The following is a 23,689-nucleotide window of genomic DNA, read 5'->3' on the forward strand; positions in this document are numbered from 1 at the left end:
CATATATTTCAACAACTAATTGAACTAACCGGACAAAATTCATGTAAAACAACGGATTTCATATAAACCGGACGACGTTCATATAAACATGGCAGATTTTCAAACATTTAGTGAAAAACCGTTCCGGCCCTATCCTGAGAGCAACTCCAACGCGGCGACCCGTTTCGTCCACCGTTGTGCGTTTGGGTCGTCGCGGACAAAAGTGCTGGCCCAACGCGCCGACCCATTGTCAAAACGTGTCTGCTTCGCGTCTGCGCCAACCCATTTTTGGCCCAAATTTCGGCCTGAAATGCATCAACGCGGACGCGAAGCGGACATGCCATGCGTCCTCTCATTGTCTGCTGCGTCCCCACATGGCGACCGGTCAACTACCTCCCGCGTCTTTATTTATCACGACCGCAGATCGCGGGCCCACGCGTCAGCAATGGCGGACGGCCATTTTTAATCCTAGCGTGCGGGGAGGGGGAGGGTGTTGGGAAACGTAGCATGCAATTTCAAAAAAATTCCTACGTTCACGCAAGATCTATCTAGGAGATGCATAGCAACGAGAGGGGGAGAGTGTGTCCACGTACCCTCGTAGATTGAAAGCGGAAGCGTTTGCTCAACGCGGTTGATGTAGTCAAATGTCTTCTCGTTCTGACTGATCAAGTACCGAACGTACGACACCTCCGAGTTCTACACACGTTCAGCGCGATGACGTCCCTCGAGCTCTTGATCGAGCAGAGGGTCAAAGGAGTAGATGAGATCCGTCAGCACGATGGCGTGGTGACGGTGACGGTGATGTGATCTGGGCAGAGCTTCACCTAAGCACCGCGAGAATATGACCGGAGGCGTCAACTGTGGAGGGGGGCGCCGCACACGGCTAAGAGCAAATTGGTGTGTCTCCTAGGAGCGCCCCCTCCCATATATAAAGGAGGGAGAGGGAGGGGAGGCCGGCCTAGGGCGCGCCAAGTGGGGAGGAATCCCACTTGGACTCCTAGTCCTATTGCCCCCCCTTCCTTCTAACGGAGGGAGAATGGGGGAAGGAGAGGGAGAGGGAGAAGGAAAGGGGGGTCGCGCCCCCTCCCCTTGTCCAATTCGGACTCCCCATGGGGGCGCGTGCCACCCTCTTGTGGGCTGCCTTGCCTCTCCCGTATGGCCCATATGGCCCATTACTTCCCCTGGGAGGTTCCGGTAACCCCTCGGTACTCCGATAAATACCTGAAACACTTCGAAACCATTCCGGTGTCCGAATACCACCTTCCAATATATCAATCTTTACCTCTCGACCATTTCGAGACTCCTCATCATGTCCGTGATCTCATTCGGGACTCCGATCAACCTTAGGTCACCAAAACACATAACTCATATAATACATATCGTCATCGAAGGTTAAGAGTGCGGACCCTACGGGTTCGAGAACTATGTAAACATGACCGAGACACCTCTCAAGTAAATAACCAATAGCGGAACCTAGATGCTCGTATAGGTTCCTACATATTCTACGAAGATCTTTATCGGTCGAACCGCTATGTCAACATGCGTTGTTCCCTTTGTCATCAGTATGTTACTTGCCCGAGATTCGATCATCGGTATCTTCATACCTAGTTCAATCTCGTTACCGGCAAGTCTCTTTACTCGTTCTGTAATGCATCATCCCGCAACTAACTGATGTCGCTTGAAGCTACATCAGTTTTTCCCCCAAAGAGGAAGGGATGATGCAGCACAGCGGTGGTAGGTATTTCCCTCAGATATGAAACCAAAGTTATCGAACCAGTAGGAGAACCAAGCAACACAATGTAAGACAGCCCCTGCACACAAATAACAACACCTCGCAACCTGATGTGTTAAAGGGGTTGTCAATCTCTTTCGGGGTACGGCGCCTCAAGATAGGCAAAGGACGTGAGGTAAATTTGTAGATGGGATAAATAGACCGCGGAACAAATAAATTGCAACAAGGTATTTTGTATTTTTTAGTTTAATAGATCTAAAAATAAATGCAAGGAAAAAGTAGAACGCAAGGCTAATATATGTGAAAGAAGACCCGGGGCCTGTAGGTTTCACTAGTGGCTTCTCTTGAGAAAAATAGCAAACGGTGGGTGAACAAATTACTGTTGGACAATTGATAGAACTTCAAATAATCATGACGATATCCAGGCGATGATCATTATATAGGCATCACGTCCAAGATTAGTAGACCGACTCCTGCGTGCATCTACTACTATTACTCCACACATGGACCGCTATCCAGCATGCATCTAGTGTATTAAGTTCATGGAAAAACGGAGTAATGCAATAAGAACAATGACATGATGTATACAAGATCCTTTTATCTATTGCAGCAGATATGGATCCCGTCTTTTTATCCTTAGTAGCAACGATACATACGTGTTGGTTCCCTTTCTATCACTGGGATCAAGCACCGTAAGATCGAACCCACTACCAGGCACCTCTTCCCATTGCAAGATAAATAGATCAAGTTGGCCAAACAAAACTCAAATATCGGAGAAGAAATACGAGGCTATAAGAGATCACGCATATAAGAGATCAAAGAACTCAAATAACTTTCATGGATATAAAAAGATATAACTGATCATAAACTCGAAGTTCATCAGATCCCAACAAACACACCGCAAAAAGGACTTACATCATATGTATCTCCAAAAGATCATTGTATTGATAATCAAGAGAGAGAGAGGAAGCCATCTAGCTACTAACTACGGACCCGAAGATCTACAAAGAACTACTCACGCATCATCGGAGAGGCACCAATGGAAGTGGTGACCCCTCTGTGATGGTGTCTAGATTGGATCTCCGTGTTCTGGACTCTGCGGCGGCTGGATGAAAATTTCGTCGACTCCTTTAGGGTTTTTGGAATATTGGGGTATTTATAAAGCAAAGAGTCGGTCCAGGGGGCACCCGAGGTGGGCACAACCCACCTGGGCGCGCCTGGGCCTCCTGGCATGCCCAGGTGGGTTGTCTCCTCCTCGGGACTCCCCCCAGGTGCAACCAGGGCCCATTGTGTTCCTTCTGGTCCATAAAAAATCATCATAAATTGGCGTGGTATTTGGACCCCTTCTGATATTGATTTCCTGCGATGTAAAAAACATTTAGAAAACAACAACTGGCACTTGGCACTATGTCAATAGGTTAGTACCAAAAAATGATATAAAATGACTATATAATGATTATAAAACATCCAAGATTGATAATAAAACAACATGGAATAATAAAAAATTATAGATACGTTGGAGACGTATCAGCATCCCCAAGCTTAACTCCTGCTCGTCCTCGAGTAGGTAAGTGATAAAACAGAATTTTTGATGTGGGGTGTTGTTTATCATGTCATATCATATTCTCTTTTTCATAGCATGGACATTTGGACCTTTATGTGATTCAAAGAAATAGTCTAGTTTTGACATAATAATTTAGATACTCAAGCATATCAACAAGCAACCGTGTCTTTCAAAATATCAATGTTAAACAAGTTATCCCTAGCCCATCATGCTCAAACATTGATCCATTCATGAAACAAACTCGAATATTAGCTACACCCAATACTTAAGTACGATCATATTGTCCCCTAGTTGGTGCTTTTACAAGAGAGGATGGAGACTCAATTTCAAAAATAAAAATTGCATAAAGTAAAAGAAAGGCCCTTCGCAGAGGGAAGTAGGGATTTGTAGAGGTGCCGGAGCTCGAAGAGAAAAAAAATAGAGATAAAAACATTTTGGGAGGTGTATCCATCCCACCAACGAAAACGACTTGGAGCATCCCAACACTTTCCATGCTAGATATATCATAGGCGGTTCCTAAACAGAAAATAAAGTTTATTCCTTTTTTCACCATAACTTTCACTTTCCATGGCTAGCCGTATCCACGGGTTCCCTCCATACCAACACTTTCCAAGAAATTTATTATTTGACAACATAAAGTAAATTCATTTTTGCATTTTGGGACTAGGCATCCCTAATACCTTTGCCTTACTCTCGTGCAATGACAAGTGAATAAAAAATCATCATGAGAATAACACATCTAGCATGGAAAATATTAGCTACCCGTTACCGTTTTGCGAGCGAAACAAACACACAAAAGAGAAGTTCATTTTGAAAATTAGAGATGGCACATGCAAATTTTCTTAGAATGGCAAAAGAATACCACATATAGGTAGATATAGTGGACTCATGTGGCAAAACTGGTTTAAAGGATTTTGGATGCACAAGTAGAGGTCATACTTGGTGCAAAATGAAGGCTAGCAAAAAGATTGAGAAGCGACCAACCAAGAAACGAATAATCTCATAAGCAAGCATTGAGCATAATTAACACCGAATAATTCACCACAAGTAGGATATAATTTTCATTGCATGATTGACTTTTGTGCATGCACAGGGAATCACAAACCTTAACACCAATATTCCAACTAGCGCACAATTACTCACCAACATGACTGACATATCACATCATTATATCTCAGAACTATTACTAAGAATCAAGTTTATTTTGTCCAATGATCTTCATGACATATATTTTTATTTCTTTATCCTTCTTGGATATCTATCACTTTGGGACTAATTTTCATGTGTTGCTTTTCATAAGCTCAAACAAATATAAGTGAAGATCATGAGCATAACATATTTTCTTTCTCTCAAAATAATTTAAGTGAAGCAAGATAGAATTTCTTCAAAATTTTACTAACTCTCAAATAAATCTAAGTGAAACAAGAGAGCATTTTCTTCAAAAATACTAAGCACACCGTGTTCAAAAAGATATAAGTGAAGCACTAGAGCAAGTCCATTGCTCATAAAAATTTAAGTGAAGCATAGAGAGCAATTCTAACAAGTCATGGCATAATTTTGCCTCTCTCAAATAGGTGTGTCCAGCAAGGATTGATGAATTAAAACACAAAATAAAACAAGCAAATACACATATCATACAAGACGCTTCAAGTAAAACACATATCATGTGACGAATAAAAATATAGTCTCGAGTAAAATACCGATGGTCGTTAGAAGAAAGAGGGGATGCCACTCGGGGGCATCCCCAAGCTTAGTTGGTTGCTCATTCTTGGATAATAGCTTGGGATGCCGGGGAATCCCCAAGCTTAGGCTCTTCCATCCTTCTCTCATCCATCGTAAGATAACCCAAAACTTGAAAACTTCAATCAGACAAAACTCGACAAAACCCTTGTGAGATTCGTTAGTAAAAGAAAGCAAACCACTACTATAAGTGATGTGTCAAACCAATTATTATTATTTTTTGTATTATATCTAATTTATTCCAACTTTTCTATGGCAAAAACCCATCAAAGAAAACCATAGAGCCATCAAAATAAGCACACAACACAAAGAAAACAGAATCTGTCAAAACAGAACAGTCTGTAGTTATCTGGAACTTTCGAATACTTCTGTAATTCCCAAAATTCGACAAAATTAGGACGACCAGAATAATTTGTATATTAATATTCTACAAAAAGAATCAGAGCAAAATATCTTTTCTGTGATTTATGATAATTATTTTCGTGAGCACAAAGTTTCTGCCTTTTTCAGCAAAGATCAAACAACTATCACCCTGGAAGATCCTAAAGGCTTTACTTGGCACAAACATTAACTAAAACACAAAAAACACAATCATAACAGTAGCATAATTGTGCTAACACTCAAGAACAAAAATCAAAAAGCAAAAATAAATTTTATTCATTGGGTTGCCTCCCAACAAGCGCTATAGTTTTACGCCCTTAGCTAGGCATAAAGCAAGGATCTAAGTTTTGTTATCCTTGTCCAACTCTTCAATCAAACACTTAGAATCCTTAAAATATTTAGCATAAAGACCTTCAATAGAAATACTCCTAGGAGTAAATTTAAATATTTCATTCTTACAAAAAGGATCTTTTATCACCTCAACAAAATCCGGATGGATGCTAATCATCTTAAGGTCTCCTTTATCATTATTACTAGAAGATGCACCCTTGTTCCTAGATTTCTTATTTTTTACGGGAATTTCCTCAACAATTTTAGTGGTAGTAAAAGTCGTGCTTAGATTACTAAAGATTTCTTCCATTTTATCAATCCGAGACGTACTTTCTTCTATTCTTTCATGGATTAAGGTACTCCTCTCTTTTAACAACTTAAAGATATCACCCGCTTTTGACCCAAGGTTAGTAGCAAAATTATGCATATTTTTGTATATAATTTACATATGATATTCGGTGAGCATTTTATTTTCAATAACATCTAGTCTTTCCATAACATGCTCAAGAGTCAAAATTTTTTCATTAACCATAAGAGGTGGAGAGCCTACTAAATTTCCCATAGCATTAAGAGCATCAAAAGGAGGACTCATTAAGAAATTTCCATCGGTAATCGTATCAAGGATGAATCTATACCAAGTGGTGATGCCAACATAAAAACAACACAAAAGCACAACAGTAGATTGCTTACGGATAGATCTATTATGAGCAATGCAAATTCTATACCAATCATCTTTTAAATTTTCTCCTCCCCTTTGTTTAAAGTTGAGGACCTCGTCCACGGAAGTGCAAGCAATAGAGGAAGAACTATCCATACACTACAAAAAAAAGACACATCCGTGACATTTTGGGCAGAACGAATTTTTTTTCTGTCATACTTATGACACTTCTATGATGATAATTGTGACAAAACCCGGTAGCATCATAGATGTGATGGGCTCCTACTTCTATGACAAAAAATCATGACAGAAATGGGTTTCGTCCTGGGCGGGCCGGAGACGTAGCTGCATGACATTCTTGGGCTGTGCGTCATGGAAAAAACCATGGTAGAAGCGAGGGCGAGGAAAATATCAGGGAGTTCCCGGTTACGGTGGGTGGTTGGGGGCCGAGTGATGCACGGTTCTCTCGTGCACGTACTGTTGGGGAACGTAGTAATTTCAAAAAAATTCCTACGCACACGCAAGATCATGGTGATGGCATAGCAACGAGAGGGGAGAGTATTGTCCACGTACCCTCGTAGACCGTAAGCGGAAGCGTTATGAGAACGCGGTTGATGTAGTCGTACGTCTTCACGATCCGACCGATCCAAGTACCGAACGTATGGCACCTCCGAGTTCAGCACACATTTAGCTCGATGACAATCCCCGGGCTCCGATCCAGCAAAGCGTCGGGGATGAGTTCCGTCAGCACGACGGCGTGGTGACAATGATGATGTTCTACCGGCGCAGGGCTTCGCCTAAACTCCGTGACGATATGACCGATGTGGAATATGGTGGAGGGGGGCACCGAACACGGCTAAGGAACGATCCGTAGATCAACTTGTGTGTTATGGGGTGCCCCCCTGCCCCCGTATATAAAGGAGGGAGGGGGAGGTGCGGCCGGCCAAGGAGGGCGCGCCAAGGAGGAGTCCTACTCCCACCTGGAGTAGGATTCCCCCCTTCCAAGTAATAGGAGTAGGAGTCAAGGAAAGGGGGAAGAGAAGAGAAGGAAGGAGGGGGCGCAGCCCCTCCCCCTAGTCCAATTCGGACTAGGCCTTGGGGGGGCGCCCAACCTCTCGTCTCTCTTTCCCCTAAAGCCCAATAAGGCCCATATACTCCCCGGCGAATTCCCATAACTCTCCGGTACTCCGAACAATACCCGAATCACTCGGAACCTTTTCGAACTCCGAATATAGTCATCCAATATATCGATCTTTATGTCTCGACCATTTCGAGACTCCTCGTCATGTCCCCGATCTCATCCGGGACTCCGAACTCCTTCGGTACATCAAAACTCATAAACTCATAATATAACTGTCATCGAAACCCTAAGCGTGAGGACCCTACGGGTTCGAGAACTATGTAGACATGACCGAGACACGTCTCCGGTCAATAACCAATAGCGGAACCTGGATGCTCATATTGGCTCCCACATATTCTACGAAGATCTTTATCAGTCAAACCGCATAACAACATACGTTGTTTCCTTTGTCATCGGTATGTTACTTGCCCGAGATTCTATCGTCGGTATCCAATACCTAGTTCAATCTCGTTACTGGAAAGTCTCTTTACTCGTTACGTAATGCATCATTCCGTAACTAACTCATTAGCTACATTGCTTGCAAGGCTTATAGTGATGTGCATTACCGAGAGGGCCCAGAGATACCTCTCCGACAATCGGAGTGACAAAACCTAATCTCAAAATACGCCAACCCAACATGTACCTTTGGAGACACCTGTAGTAATCCTTTATAATCACCCAGTTACGTTGTGACGTTTGGTAGCACCCAAAGTGTTCCTCCGGTAAACGGGAGTTGCATAATCTCATAGTTACAGGAACATGTATAAGTCATGAAGAAAGCAATAACAACATACTAAACGATCAAGTGCTAAGCTAACGGAATGGGTCAAGTCAATCACATCATTCTTCTAATGACGTGATCCCATTAATCAAATGACAACACATGTCTATGGTTAGGAAACATAACCATCTTTGATTAATGAGCTAGTCAAGTAGAGGCATACTAGTGACACTATGTTTGTCTATGTATTCACACATGTATTATGTTTCCGGATAATACAATTCTAGCATGAATAATAAACATTTATCATGAAATAAGGAAATAAATAATAACTTTATTATTGCCTCTAGGGCATATTTCCTTCAAACTCCCACTTGCACTAGAGTCAATAATCTAGTTCACATCGCCATGTGATTTAACATCAATATTCATATCTGTATATGATTAACACCCATAGTTCACATCGTCATGTGACCAACACCTAAAGGGTTTACTAGAGTCAATAATCTAGTTCACATCGCTTATGTGATTAACACCCAAAGAGTACTAAGGTGTGATCATGTTTTGCTCGTGAGAGAAGCTTAGTCAACGGGTCTGTCACATTCAGAGCCGTATGTATTTTGCAAATATTCTATGTCTATAATGCTCTGCACGGAGCTACTCTAGCTAATTGCTCCCACTTTCAATATGTATCCAGATTGAGACTTAGAGTCATCTGGATCGGTGTAAAAGCTTGCACCGATGTAACTCTTTACGACGGGCTCTTTTATCATCTTCATAATCAAGAAATATTTCCTTAGTCCTCACTAAGGATATTCTTGACCAATGTCCAGTGATCTACTCTTAGATCACTATTGTACTCCCTTGTCAAATACATAGCAAGGTATACAATAGGTCTGGCACATAGCATAGCATACTTTATAGAACCTATGACTGAGGCATAGGGAATGACTTTTCATTTTCTTTCTATTTTCTGCCATGGTCTGGTTTTGAGTCTTACTCAACATCACACCTTTGTATCACAGGCAAGAACTCTTTGTTTGACTGTTCCATTTTGAACTACTTCAAAATCTTGTCAAGGTATGTACTCATTGAAAAATCTTATCAAGCGTTTTGATCTATCTCTATAGATCTTGATGCTCAATATGTAAGCAGCTTCACCGAGGTCTTTCTTTGAAAAACTCTTATTCAAGTATCCTTTCATGCTATCCAGAATTTCTATATCATTTCCAGTCAACAATATGTCAACCACATATAATATTAGAAATGCTACAGAGCTCCCACTCACTTTCTTGTAAATACAGGCTTCTCAAAAAGTCTGTATAAAACCATATGCTTTGATCAAACTCATCAAAGCGTATATTCCAACTCCGAGATGCTTGCACCAGTCCATCGATGGATCGCTGGAGCTTGCACATTTTGTTAGCACCTTTCGGATCGACAAAACCTTCTGGTTGCATCATATACAAATCTTCTTCCAGAAATCCATTCAGGAACACGGTTTTGATATCCATTTGCCAGATTTCATAAAATGTGGCAATTGCTAACATGATTCGGACAGACTTAAGTATCGTTACGAGTGAGAAAATCTCATCATATTCAACACCTTGAACTTGTCGAAAACCTTTCGCAACAAGTCGAGCTTGTAGATAGTAACACTACTATCAACGTCCGTCTTCCTCTTGAAGATCCATTTATTTTCTATGGCTTGCCGATCATTGGGCAAGTCCACCAAAGTCCACACTTTGTTCTCATACATGGATCCTATCTCAGATTTCATGGCCTCCAGCCATTTCGCGGAATCTGGGCTCATCATTGCTTCCTCATAGTTCGTAGGTTTATCATGGTCTAGTAACATGACTTTCAGAACTGGATTACCGTACCACTCTGGTGCGGACCGTACTCTGGAAGACCTACGAGGTTCTGTAGTAACATGATCTGAAGTTTCATGATCATCATCATTAGCTTCCTCACTAATTGGTGTAGGAATCACTAGAACTGATTTCAGTGATGAACTATTTTCCAATTCGGGAGAAGGTACAGTTACCTCATCAAGTTCTACTTTCCTCCCACTCACTTCTTTCTAGAGAAATTCCTTCTCTAGAAAGGATCTATTTTTAGCAACGAATATCTTGCCTTTGGATCTGTGATAGAAGGTGTACCCAACGGTTTCCTTTGGGTATTCTATGAAGACGCACTTCTCCGATTTGGGTTCGAGCTTATCAGGTTGAAAACCTTTTTCATATAAGCATCGCAAGTCCAAACTTTAAGAAACGACAACTTGGGTTTCTTGCTAAACCACAGTTCATATGGTGTCGTCTCAACGGATTTAGATGGTGCCCTTTTAACGTGAATGCAGCTGTCTCTAATGCATAACTCCAAAAGAATAGTGGTAATCAGTAAGAGACATCATAGATCGCACCATATCCAATAAAGTGCGGTTACGACATTCGGACACACCATAATGTTGTGGTGTTCCAGGTGGCGTGAGCTGTGAAACTATTCCACATTGTTTTAATTGAAGACCAAACTCGTAACTCAAATATTCGTCTCCGCGATCAGATCATAGAAACTTTATTTTCTTTTTACGATGATTTTTCCACTTCACTCTGAAATTCTTTGAACCTTTCAACTATTTCAGATTTATTTTTCATCAAGTAGATATACCCATATCTGCTCAAATCATCTTGTGAAGGTCAGAAAATAACGATACTTGCCACGAGCATCAACACTCATTGGATCGCATACATCGGTATGTATTATTTTCAATAAGTCAGTAGCTTGTTCCATTGTTCCGGAGAACGGAGTTTTAGTCATCTTACCCAAAAGGCACGGTTCGCAAGCATCAAATGATTCATAACCAAGTGATTCCAAAAATCCATCTTTATGGAGTTTCTTCATGCACTTTACACCGATATGACCCAAACGGCAGTGCCACAAATAAGTTGCACTATCATTATTAACTTTGCATCTTTTGGCATCAATATTATGAATATGTGTATCACTACGATCGAGATCCAACAAACTATGTTCATTGGGTGTATGACCATCGAAGGTCTTATTCATGTAAACAGAATAACAATTATTCTCTAACTTTAAATGATTAACCGTATCACAATAAACATGATCAAATCATATTCATGCTCAACGCAAATGCCAAATAACATTTATTTAGGTTCAACACTAATCCCGAAAGTATAGGGAGTGTGCGATGATGATCATATCAATCTTGGAACTACTTCCAACACGCATCGTCACCTCACCCTCAACTAGTTTCTGTTTATTCTGCAACTCCCGTTTCGAGTTACTACTCTTAGCAACTGAACCTAGTATCAAATACCAAGGGGTTGCTATAAACACTAGTAAATTACACATCAATAACATGTATATCAAATATACCTATGTTCACTTTGCCATCCTTCTTATCCGCCAAATATTCAAGGCATTTCCCCTTCTAGTGACCATTTCCTTTGCAGTATAATCACTCAGTTTCAGGCTTTGGTCCAGCTTTGGGCTTCTTCGCGGGAGTGACAACTTGCTTGCCATTCTGCTTGAAGTTCCCTTTCTTTCCCTTTGCCCTTTTCTTGAAACTAGTGGTCTTGTCAATCATCAACACTTGATGCTCTTTCTTGATTTCTACCTTCGTCGATTTTCAGCATCACGAAGAGCTCGGGAATCGTTTTCGTCATCCCTTGCATTATAGTTCATCACGAAGTTCTACTAACTTGGTGGTGGTGACTAGAGAATTCTGTCAATCACTATCTTATCTGGAAGATTAACTCCCACTTGATTCAAGCGATTGTAGTACCCAGACAATCTGAGCACATGCTCACTAGTTGAGCGATTCTCCTCCATCTTTTAGCCATAGAACTTGTTGGAGACTTCATATCTCTCAACTCGGGTATTTGCTTGAAATATCAACTTCAACTCCTGGAACATCTCATATGGTCCATGACGTTCAAAAACGTCTTTGAAGTCCCGATTCTAAGCCGTTAAGCATGGTGCACTAAACTGTCAAGTAGTCATCATATTGAGCCAGCCAAACGTTCATAACGTCTGCATCTGCTCCTGCAATCGGTCTGTCACCTAGCGGTGCATTAAGGACATAATTCTTCTGTGCAGCAATGAGGACAAACCTCAGATCACGGATCCAATCCGCATCATTGCTACTAACATCTTTCAACATAATTTTCTCTAGGAACATATCAAAATAAACATATGAAAGCAACAACGCAAGCTATTGATCTACAACATAATTTGCAAAATACTACCAGGACTAAGTTCATGATAAATTTAAGTTCAATTAATCATATTACTTAAGAACTCCCACTTAGACAGATATCTCTCTAGTCATCTAAGTGATTACGTGATCCAAATCAACTAAACCATGTCCGATCATCACGTGAGATAGAGTAGTTTCAATGGTGAACATCACTATGTTGATCATATCTACTATATGATTCACGTTCGACCTTTCGGTCTCCGTGTTTCGAGGCCATATCTGTATATGCTAGGCTCATCAAGTTTAACCTGAGTATTCCGCGTGTGCAACTATTTTGCACCCGTTGTATTTGAACGTAGAGCCTATCACACCCGATCATCACGTGGTGTCTCAGCACGAAGAACTTTCGCAACGGTGCATACTCAGGGAGAACACTTCTTGATAATTAGTGAGAGATCATCTTAAAATTCTACCGTCAATCAAAGCAAGATAAGATGCATAAAGGATAAGCATCACATGCAATCAATATAAGTGATATGATATGGCCATCATCATCTTGTGCTTGTGATCTCCATCTCCGAAGCACCATCGTGATCACCATCGTCACCGGCGCGACACCTTGATCTCCATCGTAGCATCGTTGTCGTTACGCCACCTATTGCTTCTACGACTATCGCTACCGCTTAGTGATAAAGTAAAGCAATTACAGGGCGTTTGCATTTCATACAATAAAGCGACAACCATATGTCTCTTGCCAGTTGCCGATAACTTCGGTTACAAAACATGATCATCTCATACAATAAAATATAGCATCACATCTTGACCATATCACATCACAACATGCCCTGCAAAAACAAGTTAGACGTCCTCTACTTTGTTGTTGCAAATTTTACGTGGCTGCTACGGGCTTAGCAAGAACCGTTCTTACCTACGCATCAAAACCACAACGATAGTTCGTCAAGTTAGTGCTGTTTTAACCTTCGCAAGGACCGGGCGTAGCCACACTCGGTTCAACTAAAGTTGGAGAAACAGACACCCGCTAGTCATCTGTGTGCAAAGCACGGCGGTAAAACCAGTCCCGCGTAAGCGTACGCATAATGTCGGTCCGGGCCGCTTCATCCAACAATAGCGCTGAACCAAAGTATGACATGTTGGTAAGCAGTATGACTTGTATCGCCCACAACTCACTTGTGTTCTACTCGTGCATATGACATCTACGCATAAAACCTGGCTCGGAAGCCACTGTTGGGGAACGTAATAATTTCAAAAAAATTCCTACGCACACGCAAGATCATGGTGATGGCATAGCAACGAGAGGGGAGAGTATTGTCCATGTACCCTCGTAGACCATAAGCGGAAGCGTTACAACGCGGTTGATGTAGTCGTACGTCTTCATGATCCGACCGATCCAAGTACCGAATGTACGGCACCTCCAAGTTCAGCACACGTTCAGCTCGATGACGATCCCCGGGCTCCGATCCAGCAAAGCGTCGGGGATGAGTTCCGTCAGCACGACGGCATGGTGACGATGATGATGTTCTACCGACGCAGGGCTTCGCCTAAACTCCGCGACGAAATGACCGAGGTGGAATATGGTGGAGGGGGGCACCGCACACGGCTAAGGAACGATCCGTAGATCAACTTGTGTGTTATGGGGTGCCCCCCTGCCCCCGTATATAAAGGATGGAGGGGGAGGTGCGGCCGGCCAAGGAGGGCGCGCCAAGGAGGAGTCCTACTCCCACCTGGAGTAGGATTCCCCCCCTTCCAAGTAATAGGAGTAGGAGTCAAGGAAAGGGGGAAGAGAAGAGAAGGAAGGAGGGGGCGCAGCCCCTCCCCCTAGTCCAATTCGGACTAGGCCTTGGGGGGGCGCCCAACCTCTCCTATCTCTTTCCCCTAAAGCCCAATAAGGCCCATATACTCCCCGGCGAATTCCCGTAACTCTCCGGTACTCCGAACAATACCCGAATCACTCAGAACCTTTCCGAACTCCGAATATAATCGTCCAATATATCGATCTTTACGTCTCGAGCATTTCGAGACTCCTCGTCATGTCCCCGATCTCATCCGGGACTCCGAACTCCTTCGGTACATCAAAACTCATAAACTCATAATATAACTGTCATTGAAACCTTAAGCGTGCGGACCCTAAGGGTTCGAGAACTATGTAGACATGACCGAGACACGTCTCCGGTCAATAACCAATAGCGGAACCTGGATGCTCATATTGGCTCCCACATATTCTACGAAGATCTTTATCGATCAAACCGCATAACAACATACGTTGTTCCCTTTGTCATCGGTATGTTACTTGCCCGAGATTCTATCGTCGGTATCCAATACCTAGTTCAATCTCGTTACTGGCAAGTCTCTTTACTCGTTACATAATGCATCATTCCGTAACTAACTCATTAGCTACATTGCTTGCAAGGCTTATAGTGATGTGCATTACCGAGAGGGCCCAGAGATACCTCTCCCACAATCGAAGTGACAAAACCTAATCTCGAAATACGCCAACCCAACATGTACCTTTGGAGACACCTGTAGTACTCCTTTATAATCACCCAGTTACATTATGACGTTTGGTAGCACCCAAAGTGTTCCTCCGGTAAACGGGAGTTGCATAATCTCATAGTTACAGGAACATGTATAAGTCATGAAGAAAGCAATAGCAACATACTAAATGATCAAGTGCTAAGCTAACGGAATGGTTCAAGTCAATCACATCATTCTTCTAATGACGTGATCCCATTAATCAAATGACAACACATGTCTATGGTTAGGAAACATAACCATCTTTGATTAATGAGCTAGTCAAGTAGAGGCATACTAGTGACACTATGTTTGTCTATGTATTCACACATGTATTATGTTTCCGGTTAATACAATTCTAGCATGAATAATAAACATTTATCATGAAATAAGGAAATAAATAATAACTTTATTATTGCATCTAGGGCATATTTCCTTCACGTACGCGCGTGGGTGCGAGGCGTTGGACTCTAACTAAACCTGAGCGAGGCGTTCGCCTACTGAACCCGATCGATTGCACTGCAGGCTACGCGTTACCGAACCCGATCAAGCGATTCCTTTGTTCGCTACTGCTGCTAACTGAAGCCGATCGAACCTGCTGCCTCCTTCCCTTGATGAATAGTTAGCACTGTTGGGGGGTTGGATGAACAGTTCCCGGTGAGGGGTTGGATGAACAGGACCCTGTGGTGTTGCCGCTGGATGAACATGACCCCGATCGATCGAGCCGGTTGGGCATGGATGAACAGGACCCCGTGGAGGGCTGGATGAACAGGACCCCGTGGAGGGAAGGTTGAACAGTACCCCGTGGAGGGTTGGCTGAACAGTAGCCGGTGGAGGACTGGATGAACAGTAGCCCATGGAGGGGTGGTTGAACAGGACCCCGTTGATACGTCTTCGTCGTATCTACTTTTCCAAACACTTTTGCCCTTGTTTTGGACTCTAACTTGTATGATTTGAATGGAACTAACCCGGACTAACGCTGTTTTCAGCAGAATTGCCATGGTGTTGTTTTATGTGCAGAAAATAAAAGTTCTCGGAATGACCTGAAACTCCATGGAACACCTTAGAAAAAACAATAAAAAATCCTCACCAAAGATGAAGACTAGCGGGCCCACACCCTGTCCACGAGGGTGGGGGGCGCCCCCCTGGGTGCGCCCCCTACCTCGTGGGCCCCCTGGTGGCCCTTCGACGCCAACTCCAACTCCATATATTGGCTTTCGGAGAGAAAAAAATCAGAGAGAAGAAATCGTCGCGTTTTACAATATGGAGCCACCGCCAAGCCCTAATCTCTCTCGGGAGGGTTGATCTGGAGTCCGTTCGGGGCTCCAGAGAGGGGGATTCGTCACCGTCGTCATCATCAACCATCCTCCATCACCAATTTCATGATGCTCACCGCCGTGCGTGAGTAATTGCATCGTAGGCTTGCTGGACGGTGATGGGTTGGATGAGATTTATCATGTAATCGAGTTAGTTTTGTTAGGGTTTGATCCCTAGTATCCATTATGTTCTGAGATTGATGTTGCTATGACTTTGCTATGCTTAATGCTTGTCACTAGGGCCCGAGTGCCATGATTTCAGATCTGAACCTATTATGTTTTCATGAATATATGTGTGTTCTTGATCCTATCTTGCAAGTCTATAGTCACCTACTATGTGTTATGATCCGGCAACCTCGAAGTGACAATAATCGGGACCACTCCCGGTGATGACCATAGTTTGAGGAGTTCATGTATTCACTATGTGCTAATGCTTTGTTCCGGTTCTCTATTAAAAGGAGGCCTTAATATCCCTTAGTTTCCAATAGGACCCCGCTGCCACGGGAGGGTAGGACAAAAGATGTCATGCAAGTTCTTTTCCATAAGCACATATGACTATATACGAAATACATGCCTACATTACATTGATGAACTGGAGCTAGTTCTGTGTCACCCTATGTTATGACTGTTACATGACGAACCGCATCCGACATAATTATCCATCGCTAATCCGGTGCCTATGACTTTTCCATATACTGGTTCTCGCTTATTTACTTTTCCGTTGCTATTGTTACAATCACTACAAAATACCAAAAACATTATTTTTGCTGTCTTTACTTTTGTTACTGTTACCACCACTATCATATTACTTTGCTACTAAACACTTTGCTGCAGATACTAAGTTTCCAGGTGTGGTTGAATTGACAACTCAGCTGCTAATACTTGAGAATATTCTTTGGCTCCCCTTGTGTCGAATCAATAAATTTGGGTTGAATACTCTACCCTCGAAAACTGTTGCGATCCCCTATACTTGTGGGTTATCAAGACCTTTTTCTGGCGCCGTTGCCGGGGAGCATAGCTCTATTCTTTGAGTCACTTGGGATTTATATCTGCTGGACACTATGAAGAACTTGAAAGATGAAGAAGGGCGGAGACTCTCGAACGAGGAAAAGGATCCCTTCGAAAGAATTGACCGAGGAGCCGTATGAGGTGAAAATCTCATGTACGGTTCTGTAAAGGGACAGTAAGGGTGACTTATCTGTCGACTTTTCCACTATCAACCCCAAAAAACCCAACTCTGCCTTACGTAAAGTTGCCAGAGTACGATTAACCTCGAACTACTATTTTGCCCTCAACTACGAGGGGAGGTAAGGAACTGCCATCTAGCCTTGCACTAGATTCTCCTTCTGTTATAAGTAAGCTTGCGACACCTAAACCTGTTACTGCTATTCATTCTGATACGTTGCATGTTATTGATGATGCCACTTCTGCTATGCATGATACTTATGATGAAACTACTTCTATGCTTGATACTACTGTGCCCCTTGGTGAATTTGTTGATGAGCAAATTGCTAGGTCTAGAGAAAGAGAAACTATTGAACCTGAATACGATGATGATAGTGATGATGAAAATATGCCTGCTATTCCTGAGGGTTATCTTTTTGATGCTGAATCTTCTGCAGCTATTTTTGCTTGCCAGGATAGATATGAACTTAAGAGGTTGCTAGTTAAATGGAGTAAAGAATCTTTTAGAGATAGAATGAGACCCGACCCTGCTTTTGCTACTTCACCTATTTGTGTTCCCGATAAGGATTATTATGATTTTTCTATTGATCCAGATATAATTACTTTGGTTGAATCTGATCCTTTTTATGGCTATGAATCTGAAACTGTTGTGGCACATCTTACTAAGTTAAATGATATAGCTGCCCTGTTTACTAATAATGAGAGATCACGCTACCTTTATTTACTCAGAATATTTCCGTTCTCATTAAAGGGTGATGCTAAGATATGGTTTAATTCTCTTGATCCTGGTTGTGTGCAAAGTCCCCAGGATATGATTTATTACTTCTCTGCTAAATATTCCCCTGCTCATAAGAAACAAGCTGCTTTGAGGGAAATATACAACTTTGTGCAAATTGAAGAAGAGAGTCTCCCACAAGCTTGGGGGAGGCTTCTGAAGTTACTTAATGCTTTGCCTGATCATCCTCTTAAGAAACCTGAAATATTTGATATCTTTTATAATGGACTAACTGATGCTTCTAGAGATTACCTGGATAGTTGTGCTGGTTCTCTTTTCAGGGAAAGAACACCGGATGAAGCTGAAATTCTATTGAATAATATGTTGGCAAATGAAAATAATTGGGCACCTCCCAAGCCACCTCCTGAGCCAGCTCCAGAGCCAATTACTAAGCCTATTCCTAAACCAACTCCGAAGAAGAGAGGTGTTCTATTTCTCAGTCCCGTAGATATGCAAGAGGCAAAGAAATCTATGAAAGAAAAAGGTATTAAAGCTGAAGATGTTAAGAATTTACCTCCTATTGAAGAAATACATGGTCTTAATTTACCGCCTGTTGAAGAAGTATATGATCTCAATTACTTATTTACTGAAGAACCTCCCGATATCCTAACATAGGTAGTGAAGGTAAATTCTCTTTATAGATATGATAAAGCTGAAGTCCCTCCTAGTAAAATTGCTAGTCAGTGCTTAGATGTGTTTGATGACTTTATGTTTAAGCAAGATGACTTTAATGCTTATTTTGGTAGACAATTAAAACAGAATACCTTTATGATTAAACGCTTGGGTGATTATATGGCTGATATTAGAGGTGAACTTAAACTTGTTAGCAAACATGCTTCTATGGTTACCACTCAAGTAGAACAAGTACTTAAAGCTCAGAAAGAAGTGCTTGAAGAAATGAATAGTAAGAAAAATGATTATGCTGTTAGAGTGGCTACTAGAACTGGTAGAATGACTCAGGAACCTTTGTATCCTGAAGGCCACCCTAAGATAATCGAGCAAGATTCTCAGAGAAATAATATTGATGTACCTAGTTCTCCTAAGAGGAAGAAAAAGAAAAATGATAGGACTTTGCAAACTTCTAGTGAACCTATTGCCGAACCACCTGAGAATCCAAATGACATCTCTATGTCTGATGCTGAAACACAATCAGGTGATGAACATGAACCTAGTGATAATATTAATGATAATGTTCATGTTGATGCTCAACTTAGTAATGATAATGATGTAGAAGTTGAACCTGCTGTTGATCTTGATAACCCACAATCAAAGAATCAATGTTATGATAAAAGAGACTTCGTTGCTAGGAAACATGGTAAATAAAGGGAACCTTGGGTTCAGAAACCCATGCCTTTTCCCCCGAAACCATCCAAGAAAAAGGATGATGAGGATTTTGAGCGATTTGCTGAAATGATTAGACCCATCTTTTTGCTTATGCGATTAACTGATGTGCTCAAAACAAATCCTTATGCTAAGTATATGAAGGATATCATTACTAATAAAAGAAAGATACCCGAAGCTGAAATTTCCACCATGCTTGCTAATTATACTTTTAAGGGTGGAATACCAAAGAAACTTGGAGATCCAGGAGTACCAACTATACCATGCTCCATTAAGAGAAATTATATTAAAACTGCTTTATGTGATCTTGGAGCCGGTGTCAGTGTTATGCCTCTCTCTTTATATCGTAGACTTGACTTGAATAAGTTGACACCTACTGAAATATCTTTGCAAATGGTTGATAAATCAACTGCTATACCTGTCGGTATTTGTGAGGATGTGCCTGTTGTAGTTGCGAACGTTACTATTTTAACGGACTTTGTTATTCTTGATATTCCCAAGGATGATAGTATGTCTATTATTCTTGGAAGACCTTTCCTTAATACTGCAGGGGCTGTTATTGATTGCACCAAAGGCAATGTCACTTTTCATGTTAATGGCAATGAGCACATGGTACACTTTCCGAGAAAACAACCTCAAGTTTATAGTATCAACTCTATTGGAAAAATTCCATCAATTATATTTGGAGGTTTTGAATTTCCTCTCCCTACTGTCAAGAAAAAGTATGATATTCTTATTGTTGGGGATTTTCATATCCCCGTTCAGGTAACTTAGTGTTATTTGAAATTTCTTCGGTTCCGTGATTATTCGGAATGAGTTTGTTAACAAGACTTGATCAACCTTGTTAGTGGGTTCATTTTGATGATCACGAGATGGATGAAACTAGAAGCACAATCTTCTGTACCCTCTTTATATTTTATGTTATTTAGTAGAAATAAAGTAAAATAGTATTTTTCTGTCTGTCTCCTGGCTTATCCGTGCAATATAAAAATATCCTGAAAATAAAAGTCCTCAGAATGCCATGCCAATTTAATATGATTTTTTCGGGAATATTTGAGGATTTACTGTGCAAAAATTACCGCGGGGGGACCTGCCACCTGGCCACGAGGGTGGAGGGCGCGCCTTACCCCCCTGGGCGCGCCCTCCTGCCTCGTGGGCCCACGGTGGCCCTCCTCCACTTAATCCCTGCACCCATCTTCTTCCTCTGCCTCACACAAACATGAAAAAACAACTCAAGCACGAGTTCCAGCCCCCGTTGCTGTGATTTTCGATCTCCTTGCTCAAAGCACCTCTCGCAAAACTGCTTGGGGGAGATTGTTCCTTGGTAGGTGACTCCTCCATTGGTCCAATTAGTTTTTGTTCTAGTGCTTTATTCATTGCAAATTTGTGCTGCATAGGTGACCATGTTCTTGAGCTTGCATGTCAAATGTATATGGTTCCAAGTAGTCCCAATGCTTTTTATAGGCTCTAGGCACTTGTGGGAGTTGTTACTATCAATTTTATTGAAGTTGGTTCACTTTTATTTGAAGTTACTAAAAAATTCAGAAATTTTTCAGAGGAAACAATATGTCTAGGAGGATGTTCCAAGGTGGTTCTTCAAGGAAGCAAGGTCCCAGACTTGCAATACGTGATGCTGACGAGGAACCACCAAGAGACGCTCCTGTGAGGCGCTGTGAATGGCCTTCGGAAAATTTTATGAATCAAGTGGGAATCAAAGAAGAATTTAGTGCATATTTGACTAATGCCGGTCTTGAGGACTTTGAAGCTGACAAATGCCCCCAGTATCATGATCTCACAAGTTCATTTGTGAGGAGGTTTGAGTTTTCATCTTCGCGTAATTCTCCTTCAGTCATGTTTGACCTTTATGACAAATCTTATACCATGGACTTAGAGGATTTCACTTCTGCTTGCAAACTTCCATCTTGGGGTAATGTCAGGGATCCCCCTAAATCTGAATATAGAGACTTTCTTGCTAGAATAACTGTGGGGGAATCTAGAGATATAACACAAGCCACTATAGGGAGCGTTCACTTTCCTGCTATACATTATTTTTCTCTCTTCATAGGTAGATGCATAAATGCTAAGGATGAAGCATGTCACATGTGTGTCCCTGATCTCAGCATTCTCAGGAGTGCTGTGTTAGGAGACCAATCTTATCATATGGGAGCCATTGTAGCTCGCAGGTTGCATCAGAATAGACAAAACGGAGATTTCTTTGGAGGAATTTATGCAACCCGCTTAGCTAATTTTCTTGAGATAGACATTCGTGAGGGTGATATGGAGTTACCCCCATCATATTTAGATTTTGATTCTATGGTTTCCCACCAGTTTGTTGAGAGGACTGAACCACCTCTCCAGTATCGACTAATCTTTAACAAACGTCATGTAGTCCATATTGCTCTTCCTTCTCCTGCCTTCTTTGATTTTCAGACAAAAGGAAGATATATTATTACCAGAGAGGAGGCAGATGAGTATGAGAGGAGAGCGGAGGCTGCTCGACTCCACGCTATAGCTCAGGCGGCGATAGCCGTTGCATCACAGTATGACCCCACTTCACCTACGAGAATCCTCCAGGCTATCCCTGGCAATAGACCAACTTAGGCCAAAAGCCTAAGCTTGGGGGAGTACGTATTTCCCACCAACATTACATTCATGTTCACACACACTCACTGCTAGGTGTCGGTGCTCATACTCTTTCATTGTAATATCCATGCTAGTTTATTTTCTTTTTTTCCTGCTTTCTTCTTGTGTGTTTGATGAACCTTAAGAAAAAACCAAAAAAATTAGTAGTAGTTTATTTCTTTGCTGTAGTAATTAAAAAGAAAACCCAAAAATATTTCCCGTTATTCTTTTGCTTGTTGGGAGCTTTCCCGTGTAAATAGTTTTATTTCTTTTCCTTTCTTTTGGGGGTCGAGAAGACTATATTGAAAATGCTTAGTGACTCTTATATGCATGATTGTTTATTTAACTTAGAGCCCATATTACTTGTCTTCTCTCTTGAATTGAATGCTTGCAGATTCCAGCTTAGTCCAATGCACGTGCACTCTTATTATTATACACACCGTTCGGTCGTGCAAGTGAAAGGCAATAATGATGATATATGATGAACTTATTGGGATGAGAAAAGCTGGTATGAACTCGACCTCTCTTGGTTTTGTAAATATGATGATTCATCGTTCCTGAGCCAGCTATTATGAAGTAAACATATTTGCAATGACATTTAGAGATTATAGTTGCTTGTGCCATGCTTGGTTAGCTATGAGTTATAATGGTTTACCTTGCGTGCCAACATGCTATTAGAATGATTATGATGTGGTATGATGGGATGGTATCCTCCTTTAAATGAATTGAGTGACTCGACTTGGCACATGTTCACGCATGTAGTTGAATCAAATCAACATAGCCTTCATGATATTTATGTTCATGGTGGATTATATCCTACTCATGCTTGTATTCAGTGTAAATGAATTTTAATGCATGTTTACGACTGTTGTCGCTCTCTCAGTTGGTCACTTCCCAGTCTTTTGCTAGCCTTCACCTGTACTAAGCGGGAATACTGCTTGTGCATCCAAACTCCTTAAACCCCAAAGTTGTTCCATATGAGTCCACTATACCTACCTATATGCGGTATTTACCTACCGTTTCAAGTAAATTAGTATGTGCCAAACTCTAAACCTTCAAATAAACATTCTGTTTTGCATGCTCGAATAGCTCATATGTCAATTAGAGCTGCCCTTATCTTCCGTGTTAGGCGGGTTATTCTCAAGAGGAGTGGACTCCGCTCCTCATTCATGAGAAAATGGCTGGTAACCGGGATGCCCCGTCCCATGCTTTATGCAAACTAAATCAAAATAACTGCAAACAAAACTCCCCCTGGGACCCGTTGAATGCTGGAGGCACTCATTGTTTTGAGCAAGCCATGGATTGATGCTTGTGGAGGAGGGGGAGTATAAACTTTACCATTCTGTTTGGGAACCGCCTATAATCTGTTTACCATGGGAGATATCGTCGTCTTTTAGTTGTTATGTTGACAATGAAAGTATGCCGCTCAAAATATAATTTATCTCTATTTCAAAATCGAGATCTGGCACCTCTA

This window comes from Triticum dicoccoides, chromosome 6B, assembly GCF_002162155.2.
Source record: "Triticum dicoccoides isolate Atlit2015 ecotype Zavitan chromosome 6B, WEW_v2.0, whole genome shotgun sequence".
Taxonomy (NCBI): Eukaryota; Viridiplantae; Streptophyta; class Magnoliopsida; order Poales; family Poaceae; genus Triticum; species Triticum dicoccoides.